Raw genomic sequence first — 19,988 nt, 5'->3', positions numbered from 1 at the left:
TAAGTCTCCTTTTTCTGCTTTCCACTATTACTTGTTTCTTGAATTGGCCTATTGAGTATGGGTGGCCAAGCATAGCTTGTTCAGGATGCCAGGGCCTAACAACACTGGAAGTGAAGCAGGCTAGAAAAACGGGAAATTACAGGGACATGAGAAGGGAGAGGAGCCTCTCACCTAGAAGTCTAGCTGAAGTCTCTTACCAGGAAAACAAAACTTCCAACACAGTTACCAGGGGCTGCCAGAAGGCCTTCTCTCTTCCAGCTATAGGGCTGCAGTTTTCTGAGACTCTCACAGAAGTGTCACAGACAAGGAAAGGATATATACTAAAGCCGTGTGCAGCTCTAGGATATATACTAAAGCCGTGTGCAGCTCGGGCCTCCCCTTACTCTCACTTCCCAAAGGAGAGAGAAGGGGTCTGCAGAGCCGGCTCAGCAGTTAGATACTGGCTGCTCGTTCATAAGGTCCTGCCTCAACTCCCAGCACCCACCTAACTGTCCGGACTCACTAGCTTTAAAACTCCTGTTCCAGGGCATCCGACACCCTCTTTTGGCTTTCATAAGCACTACACAAACATGGTACACAGACATAAATGTTGGCAAAATATTCTTATACATAAAAAAAGTTTTTTTAAGATGAAAGAGGAAAAATATTTCTTAGTAACCTTTGAGATGTAATTTGAGAGCTATGACCAAATGGTATATATGGCTAATGCTGAGACAAAATTGTCATTCTTCCCTGAGGAGCCCGTATCAACGCTTAGACATCTCTTCCTATATGGCGCTCCCTCAGGAACACATACCCCTTATTTTCTGTATCTCTGAGAAGCACTCATTTGTGCTCAGGGTTATCTTACTGCTTCTGGGCACCTCCCTTTTCTCTTAGCCCTTGTGTATATGCCTACATTAAACTCTCCAACCCTGATTTAAATTGGCTAAACCTGAAATCCTTTTCTGCATTGAAGCCATGAATCCCAGTTTGACATAAGTGAAGATCCCCCAAAGGATTATGGGAACTAGAGCTACTGAGGATGACAGCATAAACCTGTGTCTTTGCATTCTCACTGCTAATAGTAACAGTACAATTGAGGTTTTCTAGGCCCCAAATCTAATATTATGAATCATCAAACAATATGGTGAATTTCAAGTATGATTTCACTCATAGACGAGGAACAGAAAACAGTTGAGAGAAACTGTTTAACTACTACTCCTCTAAATCAATAAGACATGTAGATGGAGTACAGTGAAAAGAAGAGGATAAAGTCAAGTCACAACCACTCTTAGCTAGTTAGAAGAACATCTAGCTATCAGTATGGATGGGTTTCTATGGGGGCCAAGGCTTGCTCCTCAAGTGGATGTTATCTAAAATAATTATATAAAAAAAGCTTTACTGTAAGTTATTTTAGATTTCATAAACTGAGAGGAAAACCTTTTCCTCCGTTAATTTATTTAATCACTTTACAGCCTGATGGCGGCTCCCTTCCTGCCCTCACCCCAGTCCTACCTTCACATTCCTCTCCTAGTTCTCTCTCCCCTAATCACATCAAGAGGAAAACCTTTAATGGCGGCTTCTTCTTCTTCCTCCTCCTCCTCCTCTTTTTTTAAGTCTTCTGAGACAGGGTTTCTCTGTGTTATCTTGGCTATCCTGGACTCATTTTGTAGACCAGGGTGGCCTCAAACTCACAGCAATCCAACTGCCTTTGCCTCCCTGAGTGCTAGGATAACAGGTGTGTGCCACCACACCCAGCTTCTTTTATGGCTTTTTAAAAGATTTGCTGTGCGTGTGTGTGTTGCCAAAAGAGGCCAGAGGAGAGCACTGTACTACCTGGAGATGGGGTTACAGGTCATTTGAGCCACCCAATGTAAGTGCTGGGAACTGAACTTGGGTCCACAGGAAGAGTAGTATGCACTCTGAACTGCTGAGATATCTCTCCAGGCCCCTTAACTGTTTTTTTTTTTTAATTTATTTTTTAAAAGAGAAATGTTACCTTATCAAAGGTACGCAGTTTTGAACATTAAAATGCAGAACTGTATGCCTCTGACAAATGAGAAAGCAGAAATTTATGAAGCACTACTGGTACGGTTAGCCAACACCCACGACTTGTTTTAGCTTCTGTCTAACTTAGAGTTTAACCAAAACACTATTTCTGAAATTTATCCCTAGACCTATTCTGTATCCTTGAGGCAATTAAAGGTAAAATTTACAGTGTCTTCCTAATGTTAATGTATGACAGGAAGCCTAGGCTCAATCCTTAAGAAAAAGTTTCAAGACTGTAGTTAGTATAAACCACCAGAGTAATCTGTCACCTTTTCTCACAGCACCTTTTTTTCTAGTCACTGTGGAGAGTGGACAGAAAACACACAGAATAGGGCCTGGCTGCAATCAGAACTGCCCGTGTCTGCACCCTACCTCCTCCCCTTGTGGCAGCAGCTGCTTCTCATCCCCCTAGTCCTGATACCCCCAACTTCTCTGGCGGGTTCTTGCCACTCTCACCATTCTCTGCTGAACTTGGTAACAACAACAACAACAACAGCAACAGCAACAACAATTAATTAATTAAGGAACCAAGTGACTCCAATTATAAATAATTTGTAGGAAGCAGAAAGAAAATAACCCACACTATATGTTCCCTTAGGAACACGTACCCCTTATTTTCTGTAACTTTCTCGTTTATCATAAAAGAACTTCAGGGCTCAGTTTGTCCATGTAGCACAAAAGGTTTAGTCATAGAGCAAGGTTAAGAGACTTCTTGTTCTTGAATCTGTGATAGCAAAGCATGGGCTTTAATTCTCCATGCTTAAAAATTCTTTTTACTGGAAGATAAAATCTATCTCCAACATGTGGTTTGGAATGATAAGGTAATTCTTTGGGATTAAAAAATATTATTTAAAATTAAGATATAATTCCCAGTAGGTGCAGAAAACTTAAAAATATATTGATAACTTAATGAATTTTACATGAACTCACAGCAATATATGTATGTTGTGTGATCACCAATTAGATTTGGACACAACATTTCATCCCCCAGAGTCCTCTGATGCTCTTTTCTGAACACTTTGAATGTTGCTGTTATTATTCATATTAAGCCAGTGAAAATGAATCTGACATCTTTTATGTTTTCTCAGAATCAAATCTTGAACACTATGATAATAAAGTCTTGTCTGTAGCAAGTAAGAAAGGTTTTTTTAGAAATATATATGGCATGGCAGTGCTTTCCTACTAGTTAGAGAACAGATTTATGTGTAAGGTTGACAGGGCTGCTTCCCATCATCAGTGTGTTTGCTATGTATACTTTTGTGTATGTGTAAGTTTCTTTGTAAGTATACATGCCTACGTGTGCACGTGTGCATGTGCCAGGAGACCACAAGATGACCTCAGATATCATTCCACCTACTCTGCCTCTCCAAGACTACAAGTAAAGGTCACTTCATCTGGCCCCTTCCAAGTGGGCTCTAGCAAACTCAAGTCCTCTTGCTTGCACAAGTATGCACACAATTACTGGCTACATTTCACCTACAGTGTCCCCTAAGGAACTGACACTACCTTACCCAGAGTGGGAAGCAACATATCAAATTATCCAATCCATGGAAGAAACACTGAAATGCCTGCATTAGTCAGGCATCAAGTTAGGCCCCAGGAATACAAAGAGCTACACAGAAGGCACTTGGGTCTGCTCAGAGAGAGAAAAAACAAAAACAAAACAAAATGGCTAAAGGCCACAGTGGGACACTTGGGCACAGTAGAAGGCCCAAGGAACAGCACCTGCCCAAGAAGGTCAAGGTCAGACAGCTTCCATTCTCTCAAACAATATTTGTTCCAGAAAGCTTAGACTTCTCATCTTTTAAACATGTTATTCTGAACACTTGTCTCTAATGTAAAATTTCCAAAACCTATATCTGAATCAAAAGACAAATCCAAAAGCCAGCATTACTATATAATCTTATTTGTAAAACTGTACTATGTTCATGTATGTATATGTAAATATATTTTCAAAGACAAATGTAAAAATGAGTATTTCTTAACTCTTTACTGGTAATTATCTCTAGTATAGAATCTGAGATCATTTCCGCCTCTTCACACTTTCCTGTGTGTACTCCTGAAATTTGTTTTATTCCACTGTCAACAAAGTAAGACAAGGCAGATAGCACTTATACAAAAAGTATGTAATTTACATTGACCCACTTTGACAGCAGAGGATTGCTGTTAATTTTTAAGATTATACATGTAAGTATGTGTATTTGTAGGTCTGTGAACATAAGTACAGTGGCTGCAGAGTACAGAAGAAGGAGTCTGATCTCCTGGAGCTGGAGATACAGTCCGTCATGAGCAAACTGATGTGGGAGCTAAGAAGTGAACTTAGGTGAAACAGAAAGCCATCTTAAGTGATGAGCCATCTTACCAGCTCACCGCTCAGAGGATTACTCATGATTTGGGAGAAGCTAATACAGTATACAGTACTTGAAATCTTTTGTCTATGCTTCTAAAAGAGGCCAACTCTAGGCCAGTTTTTGAAGACAAGGAAAGTAGACAGGGAGAAATTCTAAATGGGCTGTAGTTGCCAGGTGCTGGTACCTCATTCTATGGGAGATGACAAACTGTGAGAGGGAGTCTGCTAAGAACAGGTCAACATGCCTGGCTTTGTGTCTCTTCAGACTAGGTCTCCACATGTTTCCCAGGCTTACCTCTAACTCTAACCTCTAGCCTTAGTCTCCCTAACTGGGATTTTAGGTGCATGCATGGCATTGTTTCTCAGTTAGCTCTTTGACTTGTAATACACTGAGAAAAAAGGAGGCAAAGGCACACAAGGAGATGTGTTACAAAGTTACTGACTGGGAAAATACCTAGAGAAATGTATATCTAATTTTTAATGTATATCTAATTTTTAATCACCATTATTTCTGGAATGTAAAAATATAGAAAATTTTCAACTTTGGGTGAACATTTCCATTATTTCTTTTCTCTGAAGTATACATTATACTCACCCCTGTAAACTGAGGATAACCGCAATAGTCCCATGGGGATAGAAAAATGATGAAAGCCTGGATTATATGCTCTGTGAGAGAAGGGACTCCTGTCCTGTTCACTTCCACACACTTACCTTGTGCAATCAGTGTCTGTTACAAAACAGAGTTCAACACATGCAGCCAAGTAAATGAAAGAATGAGTATGTGAGCAAATAAACATTCATCCTAAAGCCTCAATGGGGAAATGTTTCAGAAGATAAATCAGAAGATGACTCCAAAGTTGGTGGACTTACTGAGGCATTAATAAATAGAAGTAAAGCTTTACGTAGTATAGGCATGGCAGTGGGGAGAGATCATATCAGTACAAAACACCCAAAGACACTAAGTTTTGGACCCAGCAGAGCACCAAGTGGAGAGTCTGCTAAGCAGTAAGAAACACAGAGTGAAGGTACAGATTCAGGAGTGTCATCCCAAGAAAGCCCCACCAGAGAGCTGAGCTACCATGTGCAGTATCTGACACATCTCACTGCACAAACAAAACATGTCCACTATTTTAGACACCCTAATCAGTCTGTGACCCCACTTGTTTCTAAACTTAGATTATGAAATAAACACAATTCCTATTTGGGAATCTATTTCTTGTCTGCCTCCCTGTGGTACACAAAAGCCCACAGCTAAGCTTTATATTTGATGCTTTCATTATTTGCTATAGAGTACGTAGGTCACAGAAGCAGGGAGGACCACAAATTCAATATATGTAGCATTGTTTATTAGAAAGACACAAAATGTACATAACTGGTTTTATTCACTATAAACTATTAATTACAAAATAATAGCTTATACATGCTAATGCTATTTTTAAACGTCAGCTTGAAACCTGAAATGCTTTTTTGTACAGACAACCCCCAACCCCTGTCTTTCTAGACTATAGATCCCATCTCAGACTCTTAAGTAGCTAGGACTACAGGCATGCACCACTGCAACTGGCCTGAAAGTACAACCTTTGTCAATAAACAATATTTTTATATATATTTATTTTTACTACTTATCAGACAGTTGGTTTTTTAATATCTCTTACAAAACTTGTTTCAATAATTTCCAACTATCCTCAACTCTGTACATCTCTTTCCTCCTCCAGTTTGCCCCACCTCTAAATGAAAATAGAACAAAAACCTGTTTGCTTTGTTTTAACTCAACTCTCAAATTCCACACTTTGGACTTTAAATTAACCTTACTCAAAACTAAGCTTTATCTCTAAAACATCAGCCAATGAGGTTTGTCTAAAAGTGCAGAATGCACTTGTAAGATCACTGACTTCACATACTGTTGTTACTCAAATGGTCCCAGGTCAAATACTCCTGTAAAGCAATCCAACACCCATCTCCTTCCCTAGGGCTCCCCTAGTGCAAACTCAGGTCTTGGGTACTATTTTCCACATGCTCCTCTTTTTCTACCACTAGAATAAAAGTTGTTGCTGTTGTTTTGGCTTCATCAGTTCTGGAATCAAACCTAGGGCCTCGAGCATGATAGGCAAGTGAGCTAAACATCTCAGTGTGAGAGTGAAGCTTCCAGGAAAGACATGCCATTTTCAAATTTAAATTCCATAACAATATTGAACACTGAGTTGGCACTCACTAAGCACTTTCCAGCTCAGTGCCAGGTGTAAATCTAGCCGAGGTTAGCCTTCCTACTCCTCCCCTACCTCTACACTGCTACTGGAGCTCACAAAACAATACCTCATATGTGCTGCTTCAGACTTCAACCTGAGAGCATGTAGCAACAGCAAAGTCAGAGAATGTCCTTCCCTGAAGCTCCATAATCTACTTAAGGACAAGATCTGCACAAGCCTCGCTGAAATGCCACTACTCAAACCACCCTGAACTTGTGTCTCAGAGAGACAGAATATAAAACATGACACTTAATCTAGAGAGAGAGACTTTGTCCCAGGTGCTGTTTTCTCTAGGGCCACTCTTCATCCCAAGAAAGCATTTACTATCCTTCCCAAGTTACCCACCACTGCCTTCCATAAGAAGTAGCTTCTGGGCACTTGCAGGCCTTCTGTCCTGTGAGTCGGCCTACTGTCCATTTGCTTAGCACACACACAATCCCATCTTCAGAAGAGTCCAAACTTTCTTCTACTGGTCCCATACCAGAAGGAACTATTTTGATTGTTTTTCATTTTACTAGCAAATACTAGATCTAAAAGGATATTAATGTTTGGGGCAAAATTCAATGATGTCAATTTTTAATTTAGATGTGTTTAATTTTAGGGAATTTTACATGAATTCTATAGTATTCTTTTTTTTGAGACAGGGTTTCTCTGTGTATCTCATTTAGGCCACAACAAAGACCCCAACTATCAAGATAACAGAAGATTTTTGAAAGGTGGAAAAGAATAAGTGGCCTAAGGTTGGGGAGACTGTTGCATAAGCATGAGACCCTGGGCTCAGATCTCTAGCATGCAGATAAAAAAGCCCAGCACTCAAGACGTGAATACAGGGACCCTCTGGCAAGCTGGATAGCCAGACTGCTTCAACCAGCAAGCACTGGGTTCTAGTGAGAGAGAGCTTGCCTCAAGAAATAAAGGTAGAAAAAAAAAATCAAGAAAGACATCCAACATCAATTTTTGACCTCAACATGTATGTACATATATACTCCACACATGCAAGAAAACATACAGACATATACATACATACACACAAACAGAAAAGTTGACAATCATAAGAGTATTTTTAAATCTGTAGAAGTCACAGTCTGATGTACTGAGAACATGGGCAAACATGCAAAAAAAATTGAGTTCAGGTCAGCCTGGTCTACAGAGTCTAGGACAGCTAGGGCTACACAGAGAAATTCTGTCTTGACAAGCCACTCACCCCTACCGCCCAAAAAAACCAAACCAAGAAACCACTAATGATCTTACTTTAAGACTTACATTCTTGGGTCTGGAGAGATGGCTCAGCAAGTAAGAACACTGGCTGCTCTACCAGAGGTTGAGTTCAATTTCTAACCATCTGTAACTGTATGTGTGTCTTCTAATGTACAGACACATATGCTGACAAAATACCCATATACTTAAAATACACACATACATAAACAAATCTTTTTTTAAATGACTTATATTCTAAGGAAATTCCTGTATTTAGCTAAGATCATGCTAAATTTTTTATTTCTGAATAAGCACACTAAAATGGACAGGTAGGTACAAGGAGGAGAATGAAGGGGACACCCATACCAGAGTGCTAGGGAAGAGAGGGGGATGGAAGGTCCAGGACGGAGCAGGCACTCCACTGGGAGACCATCAAGACCTGCAGATCTGGACCCAGGGGGCCTGCACAAGCTGATGCACCAGCCAAGGACAAGGCATGCAGAGAACCTAGAGCCCTGTTCAGATGTAGCCGATGGACAACTCGATTCTCCACGGGGTGGGGAGGGGGAGCTGCTGCTGAACCTCTGACATGCACTCGGATGTCTACGATTTGGTCACTGCCCCTAGACAAGATGGCCTTGAGGGCACACAGAGGAAGGGGATGCAGGCTATCCTAATGAGACTTACTAGGCTATGGCCAGACATGGGGGTAGGAGGACTCCCCCCATTAGAGGTCTAGGGGAGGGGAATAGTACAGAAGGGGGAGAGAGGGTGGGAATGGAACAATAAGAGTGTGTGGATAACAATCAGGATGTAATGTGAATAAAGTATAAGTAATAAAGAAGAAAAAAAGAATTTGGAACTCTAAACAATTTATCCTCTTCTTCTGTCAATGAAAAACCACATTATTGTTTATTATACAGGAGATTAAAACTGTGAAAAGGAATGTCTACCCAAATTTTATAACCTAGTAGTTTAAGAAAAATGAAACTTAGTTCTGTGAGAAAAATTGTTTGGTCATACCACACTGTACAATCAGCCATCTAAGGACAAGCCTAAAAAAAATGAATGAATGAATGAATGAATGAATGAGTGAGTGAGTCTAGAGAGATGGCGCAGAGGTTAAGAGCACTGGCTGTTCTTCCAAAGGTCCTGAGTAAGTATTCCCAGCAACCACATGGTGGCTTTACAATCATTTATAATAAGATCTGGTGCCACCTTCTGGCCTGCTGGCAGAATACTGTATAAATCATAAATAAATAAATAAATAAATCAGATAGATAGATAGATAGACAGACAGACAGACAGACAGACAGACAGACAGAAAGGAAACAACAACCAGAATATGACACATCCTTTGGGAATCTATTCCAATGCTATCTTCATTGAAGGAGCTCAAAACAAATGTTATTACATGACCAAGAATCAAAGCAATCATTCCAAGGCCAAATCAAGGAACATATCAATGACCTAAAGGAATTTAATCCTGCTATTCTGAAAACCAGCTCTCTGTCCTAAAAACAAGATTTAGTTTTATAGATAGGAGCATGGCATGGCATATATGTGGTTTTTCTCCTAGTTAATGACTAGCGTTCCTAAAAACCCTTGGCACTTTCTCAGTAAAAGATTATTTTTTGCTTTTATACTGTATTAGCTACCTTTCCTGTTGCAATTTTGGCTCATGATTTGAGAGGGTGCAGTCCACCATGGCAAATGATGGCAAGGTGGCAGGAGCGGCAGTTCGTCTGATGACATTCAATGGTGGCAAGCAGAGAAAAATAAATACTGGCTTCCTCTTTTTCCCTTTTTACTCAGTATGGATCGCAGCCAAAGGGACAGTGTCACCCACATTTAGGAGAGGTCTTCCCTCCCCAGAATTTTCTGGAAAGGCCTTCAAACACACCTAAACACACTTCAAACGCATCTCTTAGATGATTTCGAATATAAGCAAGCTGGCAATAAAGAAAGAAAAACCTCCACAAATGTCAAGCTCCTTTCAACCTTAACCGAGTTTATGCTTACTAATTAGGTGGTCCTTCAGGCAGCTTCAGGGTGGACCTGGTTGCCAGGAAACCTATATATGGGATTTATAAGTTACCCTCAACCCCTCTACCTATGTAGAAAGGAGAGGAGCTGGAAAAGAACTAATTGAAGGAGCATGGAGAGTGAAGAAAAGGAAGTAGCTACAAGATGTGCCTGGTCTCCCTTCCATCTGCCTGCAGCTTTCCATAAAGCTGCATCCTTTAAAGTAAACCAGCCCGTTTAAGTAATATGTTTTCCAATGCTCTGAGTCACTCTAGCCAATTAACTAATGAAAGAAAGGGTAATGGGAACTTCAGAATCTGCAGCCAAGTTGAACAAAAATATGGGTGGTCATGCACTTGTTACTGGCAACTGGAGTAGAGCAGTCTTGTGGGACTGTCCTTACACCTTGAAAAAAATCTGATGGTAACTCCAGACAGACAGTGTCACAACTGAAGGAATTTCAAGATATTCAGCTTAACACTGAATAATTAAGAGAATTAGTAATAATCTGAGAGGAGGAAATCCTTAAGCAGTAATTTCTAATCTACATATGTAAAGCTTAGAGACACAAATGGATTTGTTGACATAACCTTCTACCTCACCTTGCTGTACCATGTATAAATAGAAAGCCCAAAAATGTAAACAATGCTATGAGACCAGTTGCTACTAAAAGGAAACTACAGCTGGGAAGTGGTGGCACACGCCTTTAATCCCAGCACTCGGGAGGCAGAGGCAGGCAGATCGCTGTGAGTTTGAGGCCAGCCTGGTCTACAAACTTAGTCCAGGACAGCCAAGGCTACACCGAGAAACCCTGTCTCGGTGTGGGGGGGGGGGGAGGAAACTAAAAGCAGTAACTATAGGCCATAACGTGCCAAGCATTCAGCTTAGCATGAATTATGTGCAAAACTGTGTACAAGACTCTAAAAACCCGATCCTATCCCTAATAGAAAAGGAGAAACTAGACGTCATTTTTTTTTTCACTGTACAAGCAAGAAACGAAAGTGGAAACTAAATTTAGTTTTAATCCCTGTATGTCTATATTGGCGTAAGCTTCATTTTTATTATATAGTATAAAATTATAAGTTCTAATAATTACTAAGCATAATATATCCTAAAGCATGCCTAAAGTATGGAAGACTAGTCTTCAGATATTTTGTCATAAAAATCACAGAAATAAAATAAATTTCATGTACAGACCTCATATTTTACTTTATTATTTTATACTCTTTTTTTTTCTTTTATACTCTTTTAAAAGATTTATTTGTATGTGTCTGTGTGTGCTGACGCCCAAGGAGGCCAGAAGGCGGCCTCACATCCCCTGAAGCTGAATTTAGAGGCAGCTGTGAGCAGTCAATGTGAGTGCTGGGGACTGAACTCTGTCTGGTCCTTTGCAAGAGCAGCAAGGTCTCTTAATAGCTAAGCATCTCTCCAGCCCTGTTTTTTGACTTAAAAACAAAAACAAAAAGCTGCTTCTTTGTTGAAAGCACTGCATTCTTCAGATGGTTGGCAAAAATTTCAGTTTCTTCTATCCTCAATTACTAAGGAACTAATGTCAATAAGACTTCCATTACTTTCTCATCATTACCAGTATTGGCACTAAGAAGAGAGACCTCTAGAGACTAGAAAAGAGCTGGGAGGGAGAGGAGCTATGGTGTCACCTGTCTTACTGCAGAACTTTCACAGTATCATCAAAACACAGTCACTGGGCCTGTGGCCGAGTCTTTAAAGCAGAGCCCCTCATAGCTTGGTCTACTATTACTGGAAGAAAGCCTTTCCCCTCAGTGGGTGACAATCTCTGAAGACGCTTCTGCACACCATCTGTGCTCTGGAGAGGGCTACACCCTCTTGTTTCAAATATATTTAGCTAGGTTTTCTCATTCCTGAATTGTTCACTAAATACAATACCACTGGCTTTTCCATTCTGGTCTTGTTATCACTGTCCAATTGCACTGGAAAAACCCAGGTATACACCCAATACTCTATATACCATCTTTTAATTTAATTTCATGCATCTGTAAATGTTCATCGGGTGTGCCCTTTTTACAGCAGCATCATATAATTTACCTGAAATTATGTAGTTATGGGGGGGGGGGGAGACCTGTGTGAGAAATGATAGCTAGAGAAATGGTTCGGTGGCTAAAACACTTTCTGCCAAGCCTGAGGCCCTCATAGTCAGATGACAGAGGGAAGCAGAAAGCTCCCACAAGTTGTCCTCTCACCTCCACATGCATGCTGTCCACTGTGGCACATGCATACCCATGCACCCATTACATACATGTAATTTTTATTTAAGAAGAGAAATGAAATCTTATTCCTATCAGAAAAGTGATGTTTTTGTTGAGCCACACCACATTAATTTTAAATGATGGGCACATAAATAACATTTCTTTGAAATATCAATTCACTCTGAGCCAAAAGATCTCCGCTACACCTATCCTGACACTTTCATATCTTCTATCTGCTTAGCTCCATCTTGGTTTTGTCTGCTACATTTTCTTTGATGCTACACAGTAAGTACTTAGCTAATTCTCTCAGTAATGTTTGCGAGTCTTTGGCAAGCATAGTTATACTGTTACCCAAGATCAAGATCTGCAGACCCTTACAGCAGCAGCAGAGTTTACACCCAGCATAATCCCAACCAAACTCAAGAGCAAACTATGTCAATGATTAGCAAACTGGACAAAGATAGGTGCAACATTCTTAATAATAGGCTGATTTCTACAAATTCTCAAGGAAAAAGAACAAGAGTAATAATGAAAAAAGAGGCAACTAATAGGCAGTTGACAGAAAAGGAAAGACTAACTTTTTGTGTGGGGGAAAGATCTGCATCCTCATTTAAGAACGTAATGAACATTAACTAAAGATATAGCTTAGTGAGAAATCACTTGCTTAGCGCCTGCAAGGCCTCAGGTCAAATCCCTAGCACACACAAAACTCCACCATGTTCCCACAAAGTAGGATGGCAAAGACTGACATGTTTGTTAACATATTTGAGTGTGTAAAAATTAGGGAAATAAGTGCTCTTGGAGAAGAAATTACATCTCATATATTTTTCACTGTACAAGCACATAACAAGCCTTCTTCTCAAAAAAAGAAAAAGAAAAAATTATCTAACCACATGCTGGCTCAGTAGTTACTTAAGAGTGCTTGCTGCTTTCCGAGAGGCCCCAGGTTTGATTCTCATCACCCACATCTGTAATTCCCAGGGGATTCTATGCCTCCTCTGGCCTCCATAGGCACTGGACATGCAAATGGTACACAGACATGCAAACAGACAAAAAAGCACTATACACATAAAATAAATAAATACAAATTAAAAATCTAACTACATCTGTCTTTTCTTTGGCACATGGATATTCACTGAAGCATTCATTATTACAAAGAAGTACTGTCATTTGTTAGTTCAATAAGCATTTCCTTGTTCACTAACAAGAAATTACATTTCCTTCATGGTGGTTGACTTCCCAGACACACTCAGCTAGGAGATGTTATACAGGGCCGTGTACAACTTAAACTTAAAGCATCGTTTGCTTATCAGTAACATTAAGATTTCATGGCAATGTGATAGAAATGCAAATTCTGCTGGATTTTTAAAAATAGAAATTAGGAATTTCTATTTTCAGAAACTTCTATTAGAATTTCTCTAATTTTTAAAAAATTATTACTTTCTAATGATTACAATTTAGATATTTCTAATCTCTGGCCTCAAACACAGAGATCCTCCTGAGTGCTGAAATAAAAGGTGTATACCACCATGCCCAGCTATAGTTTAGGAGATGGATTTTTTTTTTTGAACCAGGCATGGTGGCACATGCCTTTAATCCCAGCACTTGGAAGGCAGAGGCAGCCAGATCGCTGTGAGTCTGAGACCAGCCTGGTCTACAAAGTGAGCCTGGGACAGCCAAGGCTACATAGAGAAACCCTGTCTTGAAAACTTCGCCCCCCCCAAAAGATTTTTTTTTAAATAAATATTTTAAATGGTTTTGTAAACAAGTGAAAATATTTGTAATTGGCCATTTCCAAGAACTAGAAGATAGAAATTAGGATAGGAAAAAAAACCCCAAATACTCTGAATTTGAGTTTTAACAACATGTACACACAAGTTTATGCACACCAAAGTTCATAGAGTACTGTTTAGGAGACTTCTAAAAATTATTTCCTTTTCACTTTTTTTCTTTTCATTTATAATGAAATCATTTTCTGAGCAGAAAACTATCTCCCACCCCCCAGTTCCTTGACTTAAATGCAGTTAGCTACAAAAGCAGAGATGAGACAACCATTTTGCAACATATGGTGACATGGGGTACAAAGCCAGCATACAGCTGTGACTAGGATATAAGACAGCAAATACAGCATCTAAATCCTACATATTCCTAAGACAGTGAACTAGTTCTGAACTACCTGTCTTCTTACACCTGCTTTTATGAAGTAATTAATTCTTCACTGTCTCAATCAGTAGTTGAGTTTAGTTTACTGTGACTTTGCTACTGAGTATATCCTTAGTGGTACACTCCAACGGATAGAAATGAATAGAGCAGCAGTTCTAATGAAGCAGATTAGATTGGTACCAAGATTTGTTAATGATCTAAAGAATAGCAGAAGTGAGCCAGCAAGGCAGCGCAGCAAGTCAAGGTGCTTGCCAAGAAGCCTGATGACCTGAGTCACACACACGTATAGTGAGAAGTTTTGGCTTCTTTAAAAACATAGAAATGTTATGGGAACATGTTTTTTGTTTTAATCCCAGGTGTGGGGATAAATGGCTGCTTCATGGCAGGTGACTATGATTTGACTTGCACTCTAGCAGGGGCATGATTTTGCCAGCTACAGATAGTTAAGTGTATGACATTTGGAATTCTGGGGACTCTTGAGAGGATATATAAATGTGAGAGCCCCAAGAGGGGCTGTAGCAGCTGCTGCTCCTCCTCCTGCTGGTGTTGGTTGCAGTTTGTCAAGTAGTCACACATAAGGAGACAAGAAGAAGAAATAGGATATCCTGTCCCAAGGAACTTAATGCCTTAATCAGCAGGAAGTAGTCTAAAAATAACAACGTTCCCTTTTCCTCATCCTTCTTTCTCTCCTACCTGGTGTTGGGGGGTTGGAAGACTGGACTAATGGAAGAGAAGGTGGTAGACAGAAGAACCCATTCAATAGCCACAAAGTCCAGCTACACACATGGGGAAAGGAGTATATACTGGTTAGCCATGGTGGCACAAGCCTTTATCTCTAGCACTCAGGGAGGCAGAGGTAGGTGGAGTTCAATGATGTTGAGGCCAGTCTGGAATGCATGGTGAGTTTCAGGCCAACTATAATTACATGGTGAGACCCTGTCTCAAAAAATAAAAACAAAATAAAGTATACTGAATAGTATTCAGTAAAAACTTGAACACTGTAAAACTTCTGTGCATCTATGATTAAGAATGGAGATTTAAAATTTTTTGTTTGTTTTTGTTTTTTCGAGGCAGAGTTTCTCTGTGTAACCTTGGCTGTCCTAGACTCACTTGTAGACCAGGCTGGCCTCAAACTCACATCGATCCACCTGCCTCTGCCTCCCAAGTGCTGGGATTAAAGGCGTGCACCACCATGCAATGAACTGCTGTATTGTGTACAGTGAGAAAATTCTTATTGAGCTAATTCAACTGTTGTAAGGAAATGGAAATTGGAGAAAAGAGAAGAAGAAGTGCACAAAAGAAATGAGTCCTAGAAGGGGCAATGTCAGGATACATCATCATTGTGTGTGGCTCTGGGTACCTGCAAATGTGACCCTGCAGGAAAAAGGACACGCCTCAGACACTAAGCAGCAGCGCTCCTGGCTTTGCAGAGATAAAACAGTTAGAATCCAAAATGCTTCCCCAAAGGTTCTTTTTTTTTTCTTTCTTTCTTTCTTTTTTAAAGACACAGAAGCAGCTTCTTATAGAAAGAAATCCAATACGGAGTATAAACTCTCATTCTAAACCTTGTGACCAAGAACAGCTGTTCACTAAGTGTCAGCATGTGACCAAAGTGCTAACTGTGTGTATGTTTTCTCGAGGAGATGCTCCCCGCTGGGACAGAGGGGCAACAGAAGAGGAGTATGAATGACAGGGCCGGGAGATCCTAGCAGGTAAAAGTACCTGCTACCAAGATGAAGGACCTGAGCTTGATCCCTAGGAGGACACTCACTGTAGAAGAGAACCAACTCCAGCAAGTTGTCCTCTGACTGCAATATGTGTGACGTGACTAAATTAAAACATAATCATTTTATTAAATAACTGGCTAATAAACAGCTACCAGTTTTCAGTCTGTAAAACCTTCCAAGTTAACACAAACACATGGAAATTAATATAAATAGGCCAACCTGGCTAGCAGCAGAGTTACAAATGACTGATAAGCAGAAAATATAACTCATTTGTATAAATTAAAAATATATAAAAACTTGACTTCAAGTGTGTCACAGCAAAAATGTTATAGCACACCCAGATAAGCATGGATGAATAACCTTAGCAGTCACAAGTCCACCAAACAGCACAACACTCTGGTACCAAATAAAATAAATACTGTAGAACTAACACAAATGTCTCTGAGCAGAAATGTTAAATAATCTTGCAAAATACCAGAAGTTAACATGGAAACTGAGGGACATTAAGGTTAATATGACACAGTACTTTTGTGTCCTCACCAGCAATCTTACAGAACTGAAAATCTGTTCTATTTTGACAGCAAATTCCTGCATCTCTCACCAGCCAAACTATGTAGGTAGGTACATGCAGTGGTTGACTGAAACAGGCTGCCTAAGTCTAAGGCCAAGGAGGTAAAGTGACTGCAAAGACACAGCAACAAACCAGCCACAGTGAACCTGGACATCCTCAAGGAGCCTGGTAACATGCAATAACACCCAGGAAGCTGTCATCTAGGGAAGGGAAGGAGTTTGATGAGGAAGTACTGCCCACTAAATCCCAAAGGTTCAGCAAAACAAAGGGAGAAAACACATCAAACTCAAACTCCTCAGAAACCCACAGTAGGGGAAACAGCTTTTAACTTGGGCCTGGTATCACACGCTGTGACCAGTGCTCAGAAGGCCAAGACAGGATGACTCTAAATTCTAGGCCAGCAGAAGCAACACAGCTGACCCTGTCTCGTAAGAATAAAACAAAATTTTAAAATAAAGTCAAAGAAAACAGAATGGGGGAAAATATTCCAAAATGATGTATCTGAAAAGGGATTAAGATCCAAGAACCCTTAAAACTCCTTATAATGCCAACAACAAGGAAGCAATCTGAGTAAAACTAGACAAACAATTGTGGCTTGGTGGGTGAGGAAGTTCGAAGCTAAGTCTGACAAACTGGGTTTGATCTCTGGAACTCACATAGTGGAACGTAGCTATAAGCCTAGCCCTTGGGAGAGGGAAGCCAGAAGACCCTAAAAGCAGTCACCCTTGGCTAAATAAATAGCATGTTTCCCAGGTAAATAGCCTGGGAAATGCGCAACATTATTGGTAAAACTAAACATTTTTGTTTTGGTTTGGGTTTTCAAGACATGGTTTCTTTATGTAGCCTTGGCTGTCCTGGAACTCACTCTGTAGACCAGGCTGGCCTCAAACTCACAGAGATCCACCTGTCTCTGTCTCCTGAGTCCTGGGATCAAAGGCATGTGCCACTACTGCCCAGCAAGTCATTTTTAAAAGGAAAATAAGAGCCTGAAAAAAAACCAACCACACATTGTACAATAATGATGAAGAAAAATCAACTACAACAGAAAGTAAAGCACTATCTTTCAAATAATAGAACATAGCCATCAACAAGTGTACATTCAGGGAAAACAGCTTCTATAGTTGAAGGCACACTAAAGACTTTCCCAGAAATAATAAATATAAAAGGAACCATAAGAAACATTCCAAAACACAGAAACCTGAACTACACACACACAAATTGAAGAGTCTTAGAAATAATAATGTACATGCATACTCAACAGACTTTCATTATAATTAAAAATAGATTCAATTTTATTATTAAAATAAGGCAAAATGACTTTTCACAAGCTGGACATCGTAGCATATAGCTATAATCACAGCACTAAAGAGGTGAAGCATCAGGAGGTTTGAGTGTGTTAAGGCCAGCCTGGGATACTGGAATTAGTGGCCAGTGTGAATTACATAGTAAGACCCTGTCTAGAGAGAAGGTGGGGGTGGAGGGGAGGGAGAAGAGAGGAAGGAGGAGGAAAAGGAAAGAAGGTGTCTATCTTTCAAAAAGCTCTAAGAAACTTGATTAACAGAATTCAGTTCTATCATGCCTTCCCTTAAACCAGAATGAATATTCTTCATATAAAAAGAAGTTATACAGTACAAGCTGTTCATCCCATTACAGAGTCTGTCTTTGGAGAAATGAAACTAAAATCTAGGCCAGCATTGCATTACAGGTGGTTTTCATGCCTCTTGAAGGGGTTGAAAGTGCTATAGAAAAACACTTTCAGAGAAGATGGTGGCCAATACATAATGTTCTTTTCAGTCCTGAAGTCAGTCAAAAAGTAAGCCAGCAAAGAATGCTCTTTGCTTTAAAGAAGGCTAATTTAATGACTCAGCCAAGTTGTTCTAAACTGGCAAAAGAAAAAACCTTTGCCAAGTCTTTTAATTAGTCAAAGCAAAGATGTTAAAGCAGCAGCTGCACAACAAAACTCGGGTCGGATGGAGAAAGGGAAAAGAAGGGAATATCTGGACGTTATCACAGTTCACACCTCAGGGGGAATGTGGTTAGAAAGAATAAAATATCTGTAATTCAATATTGCTGAAGCCGGAGGACAGAATGGGAATGCTGCCCACATTCCTCTAAATACATAACACTAAATTCAAGTGATCCACTCGAATCCCTTAAGCCTGCCACCACACCCTATGTTCCATCGTCCCTTGCAAGACAAGACCACTTGCTCCTCCCTGACACAACTCAATAGTACACAGTGTAATTCAGGATGTTCTTGACAAAATTCAAGAGGTTAACTATTGGTACCCACTAAGGACAACACTTTGCTACTCTGAAAAATGAAGTAAAAAAGAAAATTGTGCAAGTTCACTATTCACTAATGAATATCATATGAGAATTAGCAACTTCCAGTACTCCAACCCCACTGCAAACCTATGGTGATTTTCCAACTTATATGGTGATAATCCAATCCAAAGAAACACATCAATTCAACTGAAAACAGTCAACTTTTAAAAATCTATAAGAATGTTCAAATTAGCATTTCCTTTCTCTCTTTTTCTTCCCATGCCCCTTCTCTGACACAGTGATCCTGCTATGTTCCTCACACGAGCCTTAAACTCCTGGGCTCAAGAAACCCTCACAGCTCATGTAGCTGAGGCAGAAGGCATACACCACCATGCCTAGCAAAGTAACATGATTCTTAACACTCAGAAAGTAGAAGCTGGGTATGAGGCACACATCATAAATCCTAGTACTTGGGAGGTAGAGGTAGGAGGATCCGATGAAGTTCAAGGCCAACCTCAAATTCATGACAAAGGCATAAATAAATGTAGCGCTGGGCAGTGGTAGCACACATCTTTCATCTCCAGAGGCAGAGGCTGGTGGATCTCTGGTCTACAACACAAGCCCAGAATAGCCAAGGCAAAACAGAGAATCCCTATTTCAAATAAAATAAAATAAAATGTAGTGTTAGCTATACAAAATAATTTTTAAAGATTTATGTTACTTTAAATTATGTATGTGGTGGAGGGGGAAGGAATATGTATATGTGGTGGCCTCAGATCCCCCAGAGTTGAAGTTAAAGGCAGTTCAGACCTAACTAATTTGAATGCTGAGAACCAAACTAGGTCCTCTGGAAGAACAGCAAGCTTCATTAACTGCTGAGCCACTTCTCTAGCCCCTACACAAGTGAAATTTTAGGCCATAAAAAGTACTGAAACAAGCTAGAATATAGACCATTATAGATAGCAAGTGAAAGTAGAAACACATAGGCCTTTATTATTATATGGTTTCTTTTATATAAAACATCCAGAATAGACAAATCCACAGAGAGGAAATAAGGCTGGCAATTACCAGAGATTGGAGAAGAGCCTGTTCAATGGATATGAATTTCTTTTGAAATGATAAAAAGGTTATGAGTTAACATGGTAGCAACTACGTAACATTATGAATATACTAAAAACACTGAAC

The 19,988-nt window shown here is 39.9% G+C and overlaps 1 protein-coding gene across 2 annotated transcripts in view; it reads right to left on the bottom strand.

Annotated features, from left to right (window-relative positions):
- TMCC1 (transmembrane and coiled-coil domain family 1) overlaps positions 1-19,988 on the bottom strand; it is a 154,332-nt gene that overhangs the window by 125,986 nt on the left and 8,358 nt on the right. The gene's annotated exons all lie outside the window — the stretch shown is intronic.

The sequence above is a fragment of the Acomys minous genome (assembly GCF_964271855.1).
Source record: "Acomys minous genome assembly, chromosome: 17".
NCBI lineage: Eukaryota > Metazoa > Chordata > Mammalia > Rodentia > Muridae > Acomys > Acomys minous.
Note: the sequence above shows the minus strand (reverse complement) of the source record. Positions and strands in the feature narration are given on the sequence as shown.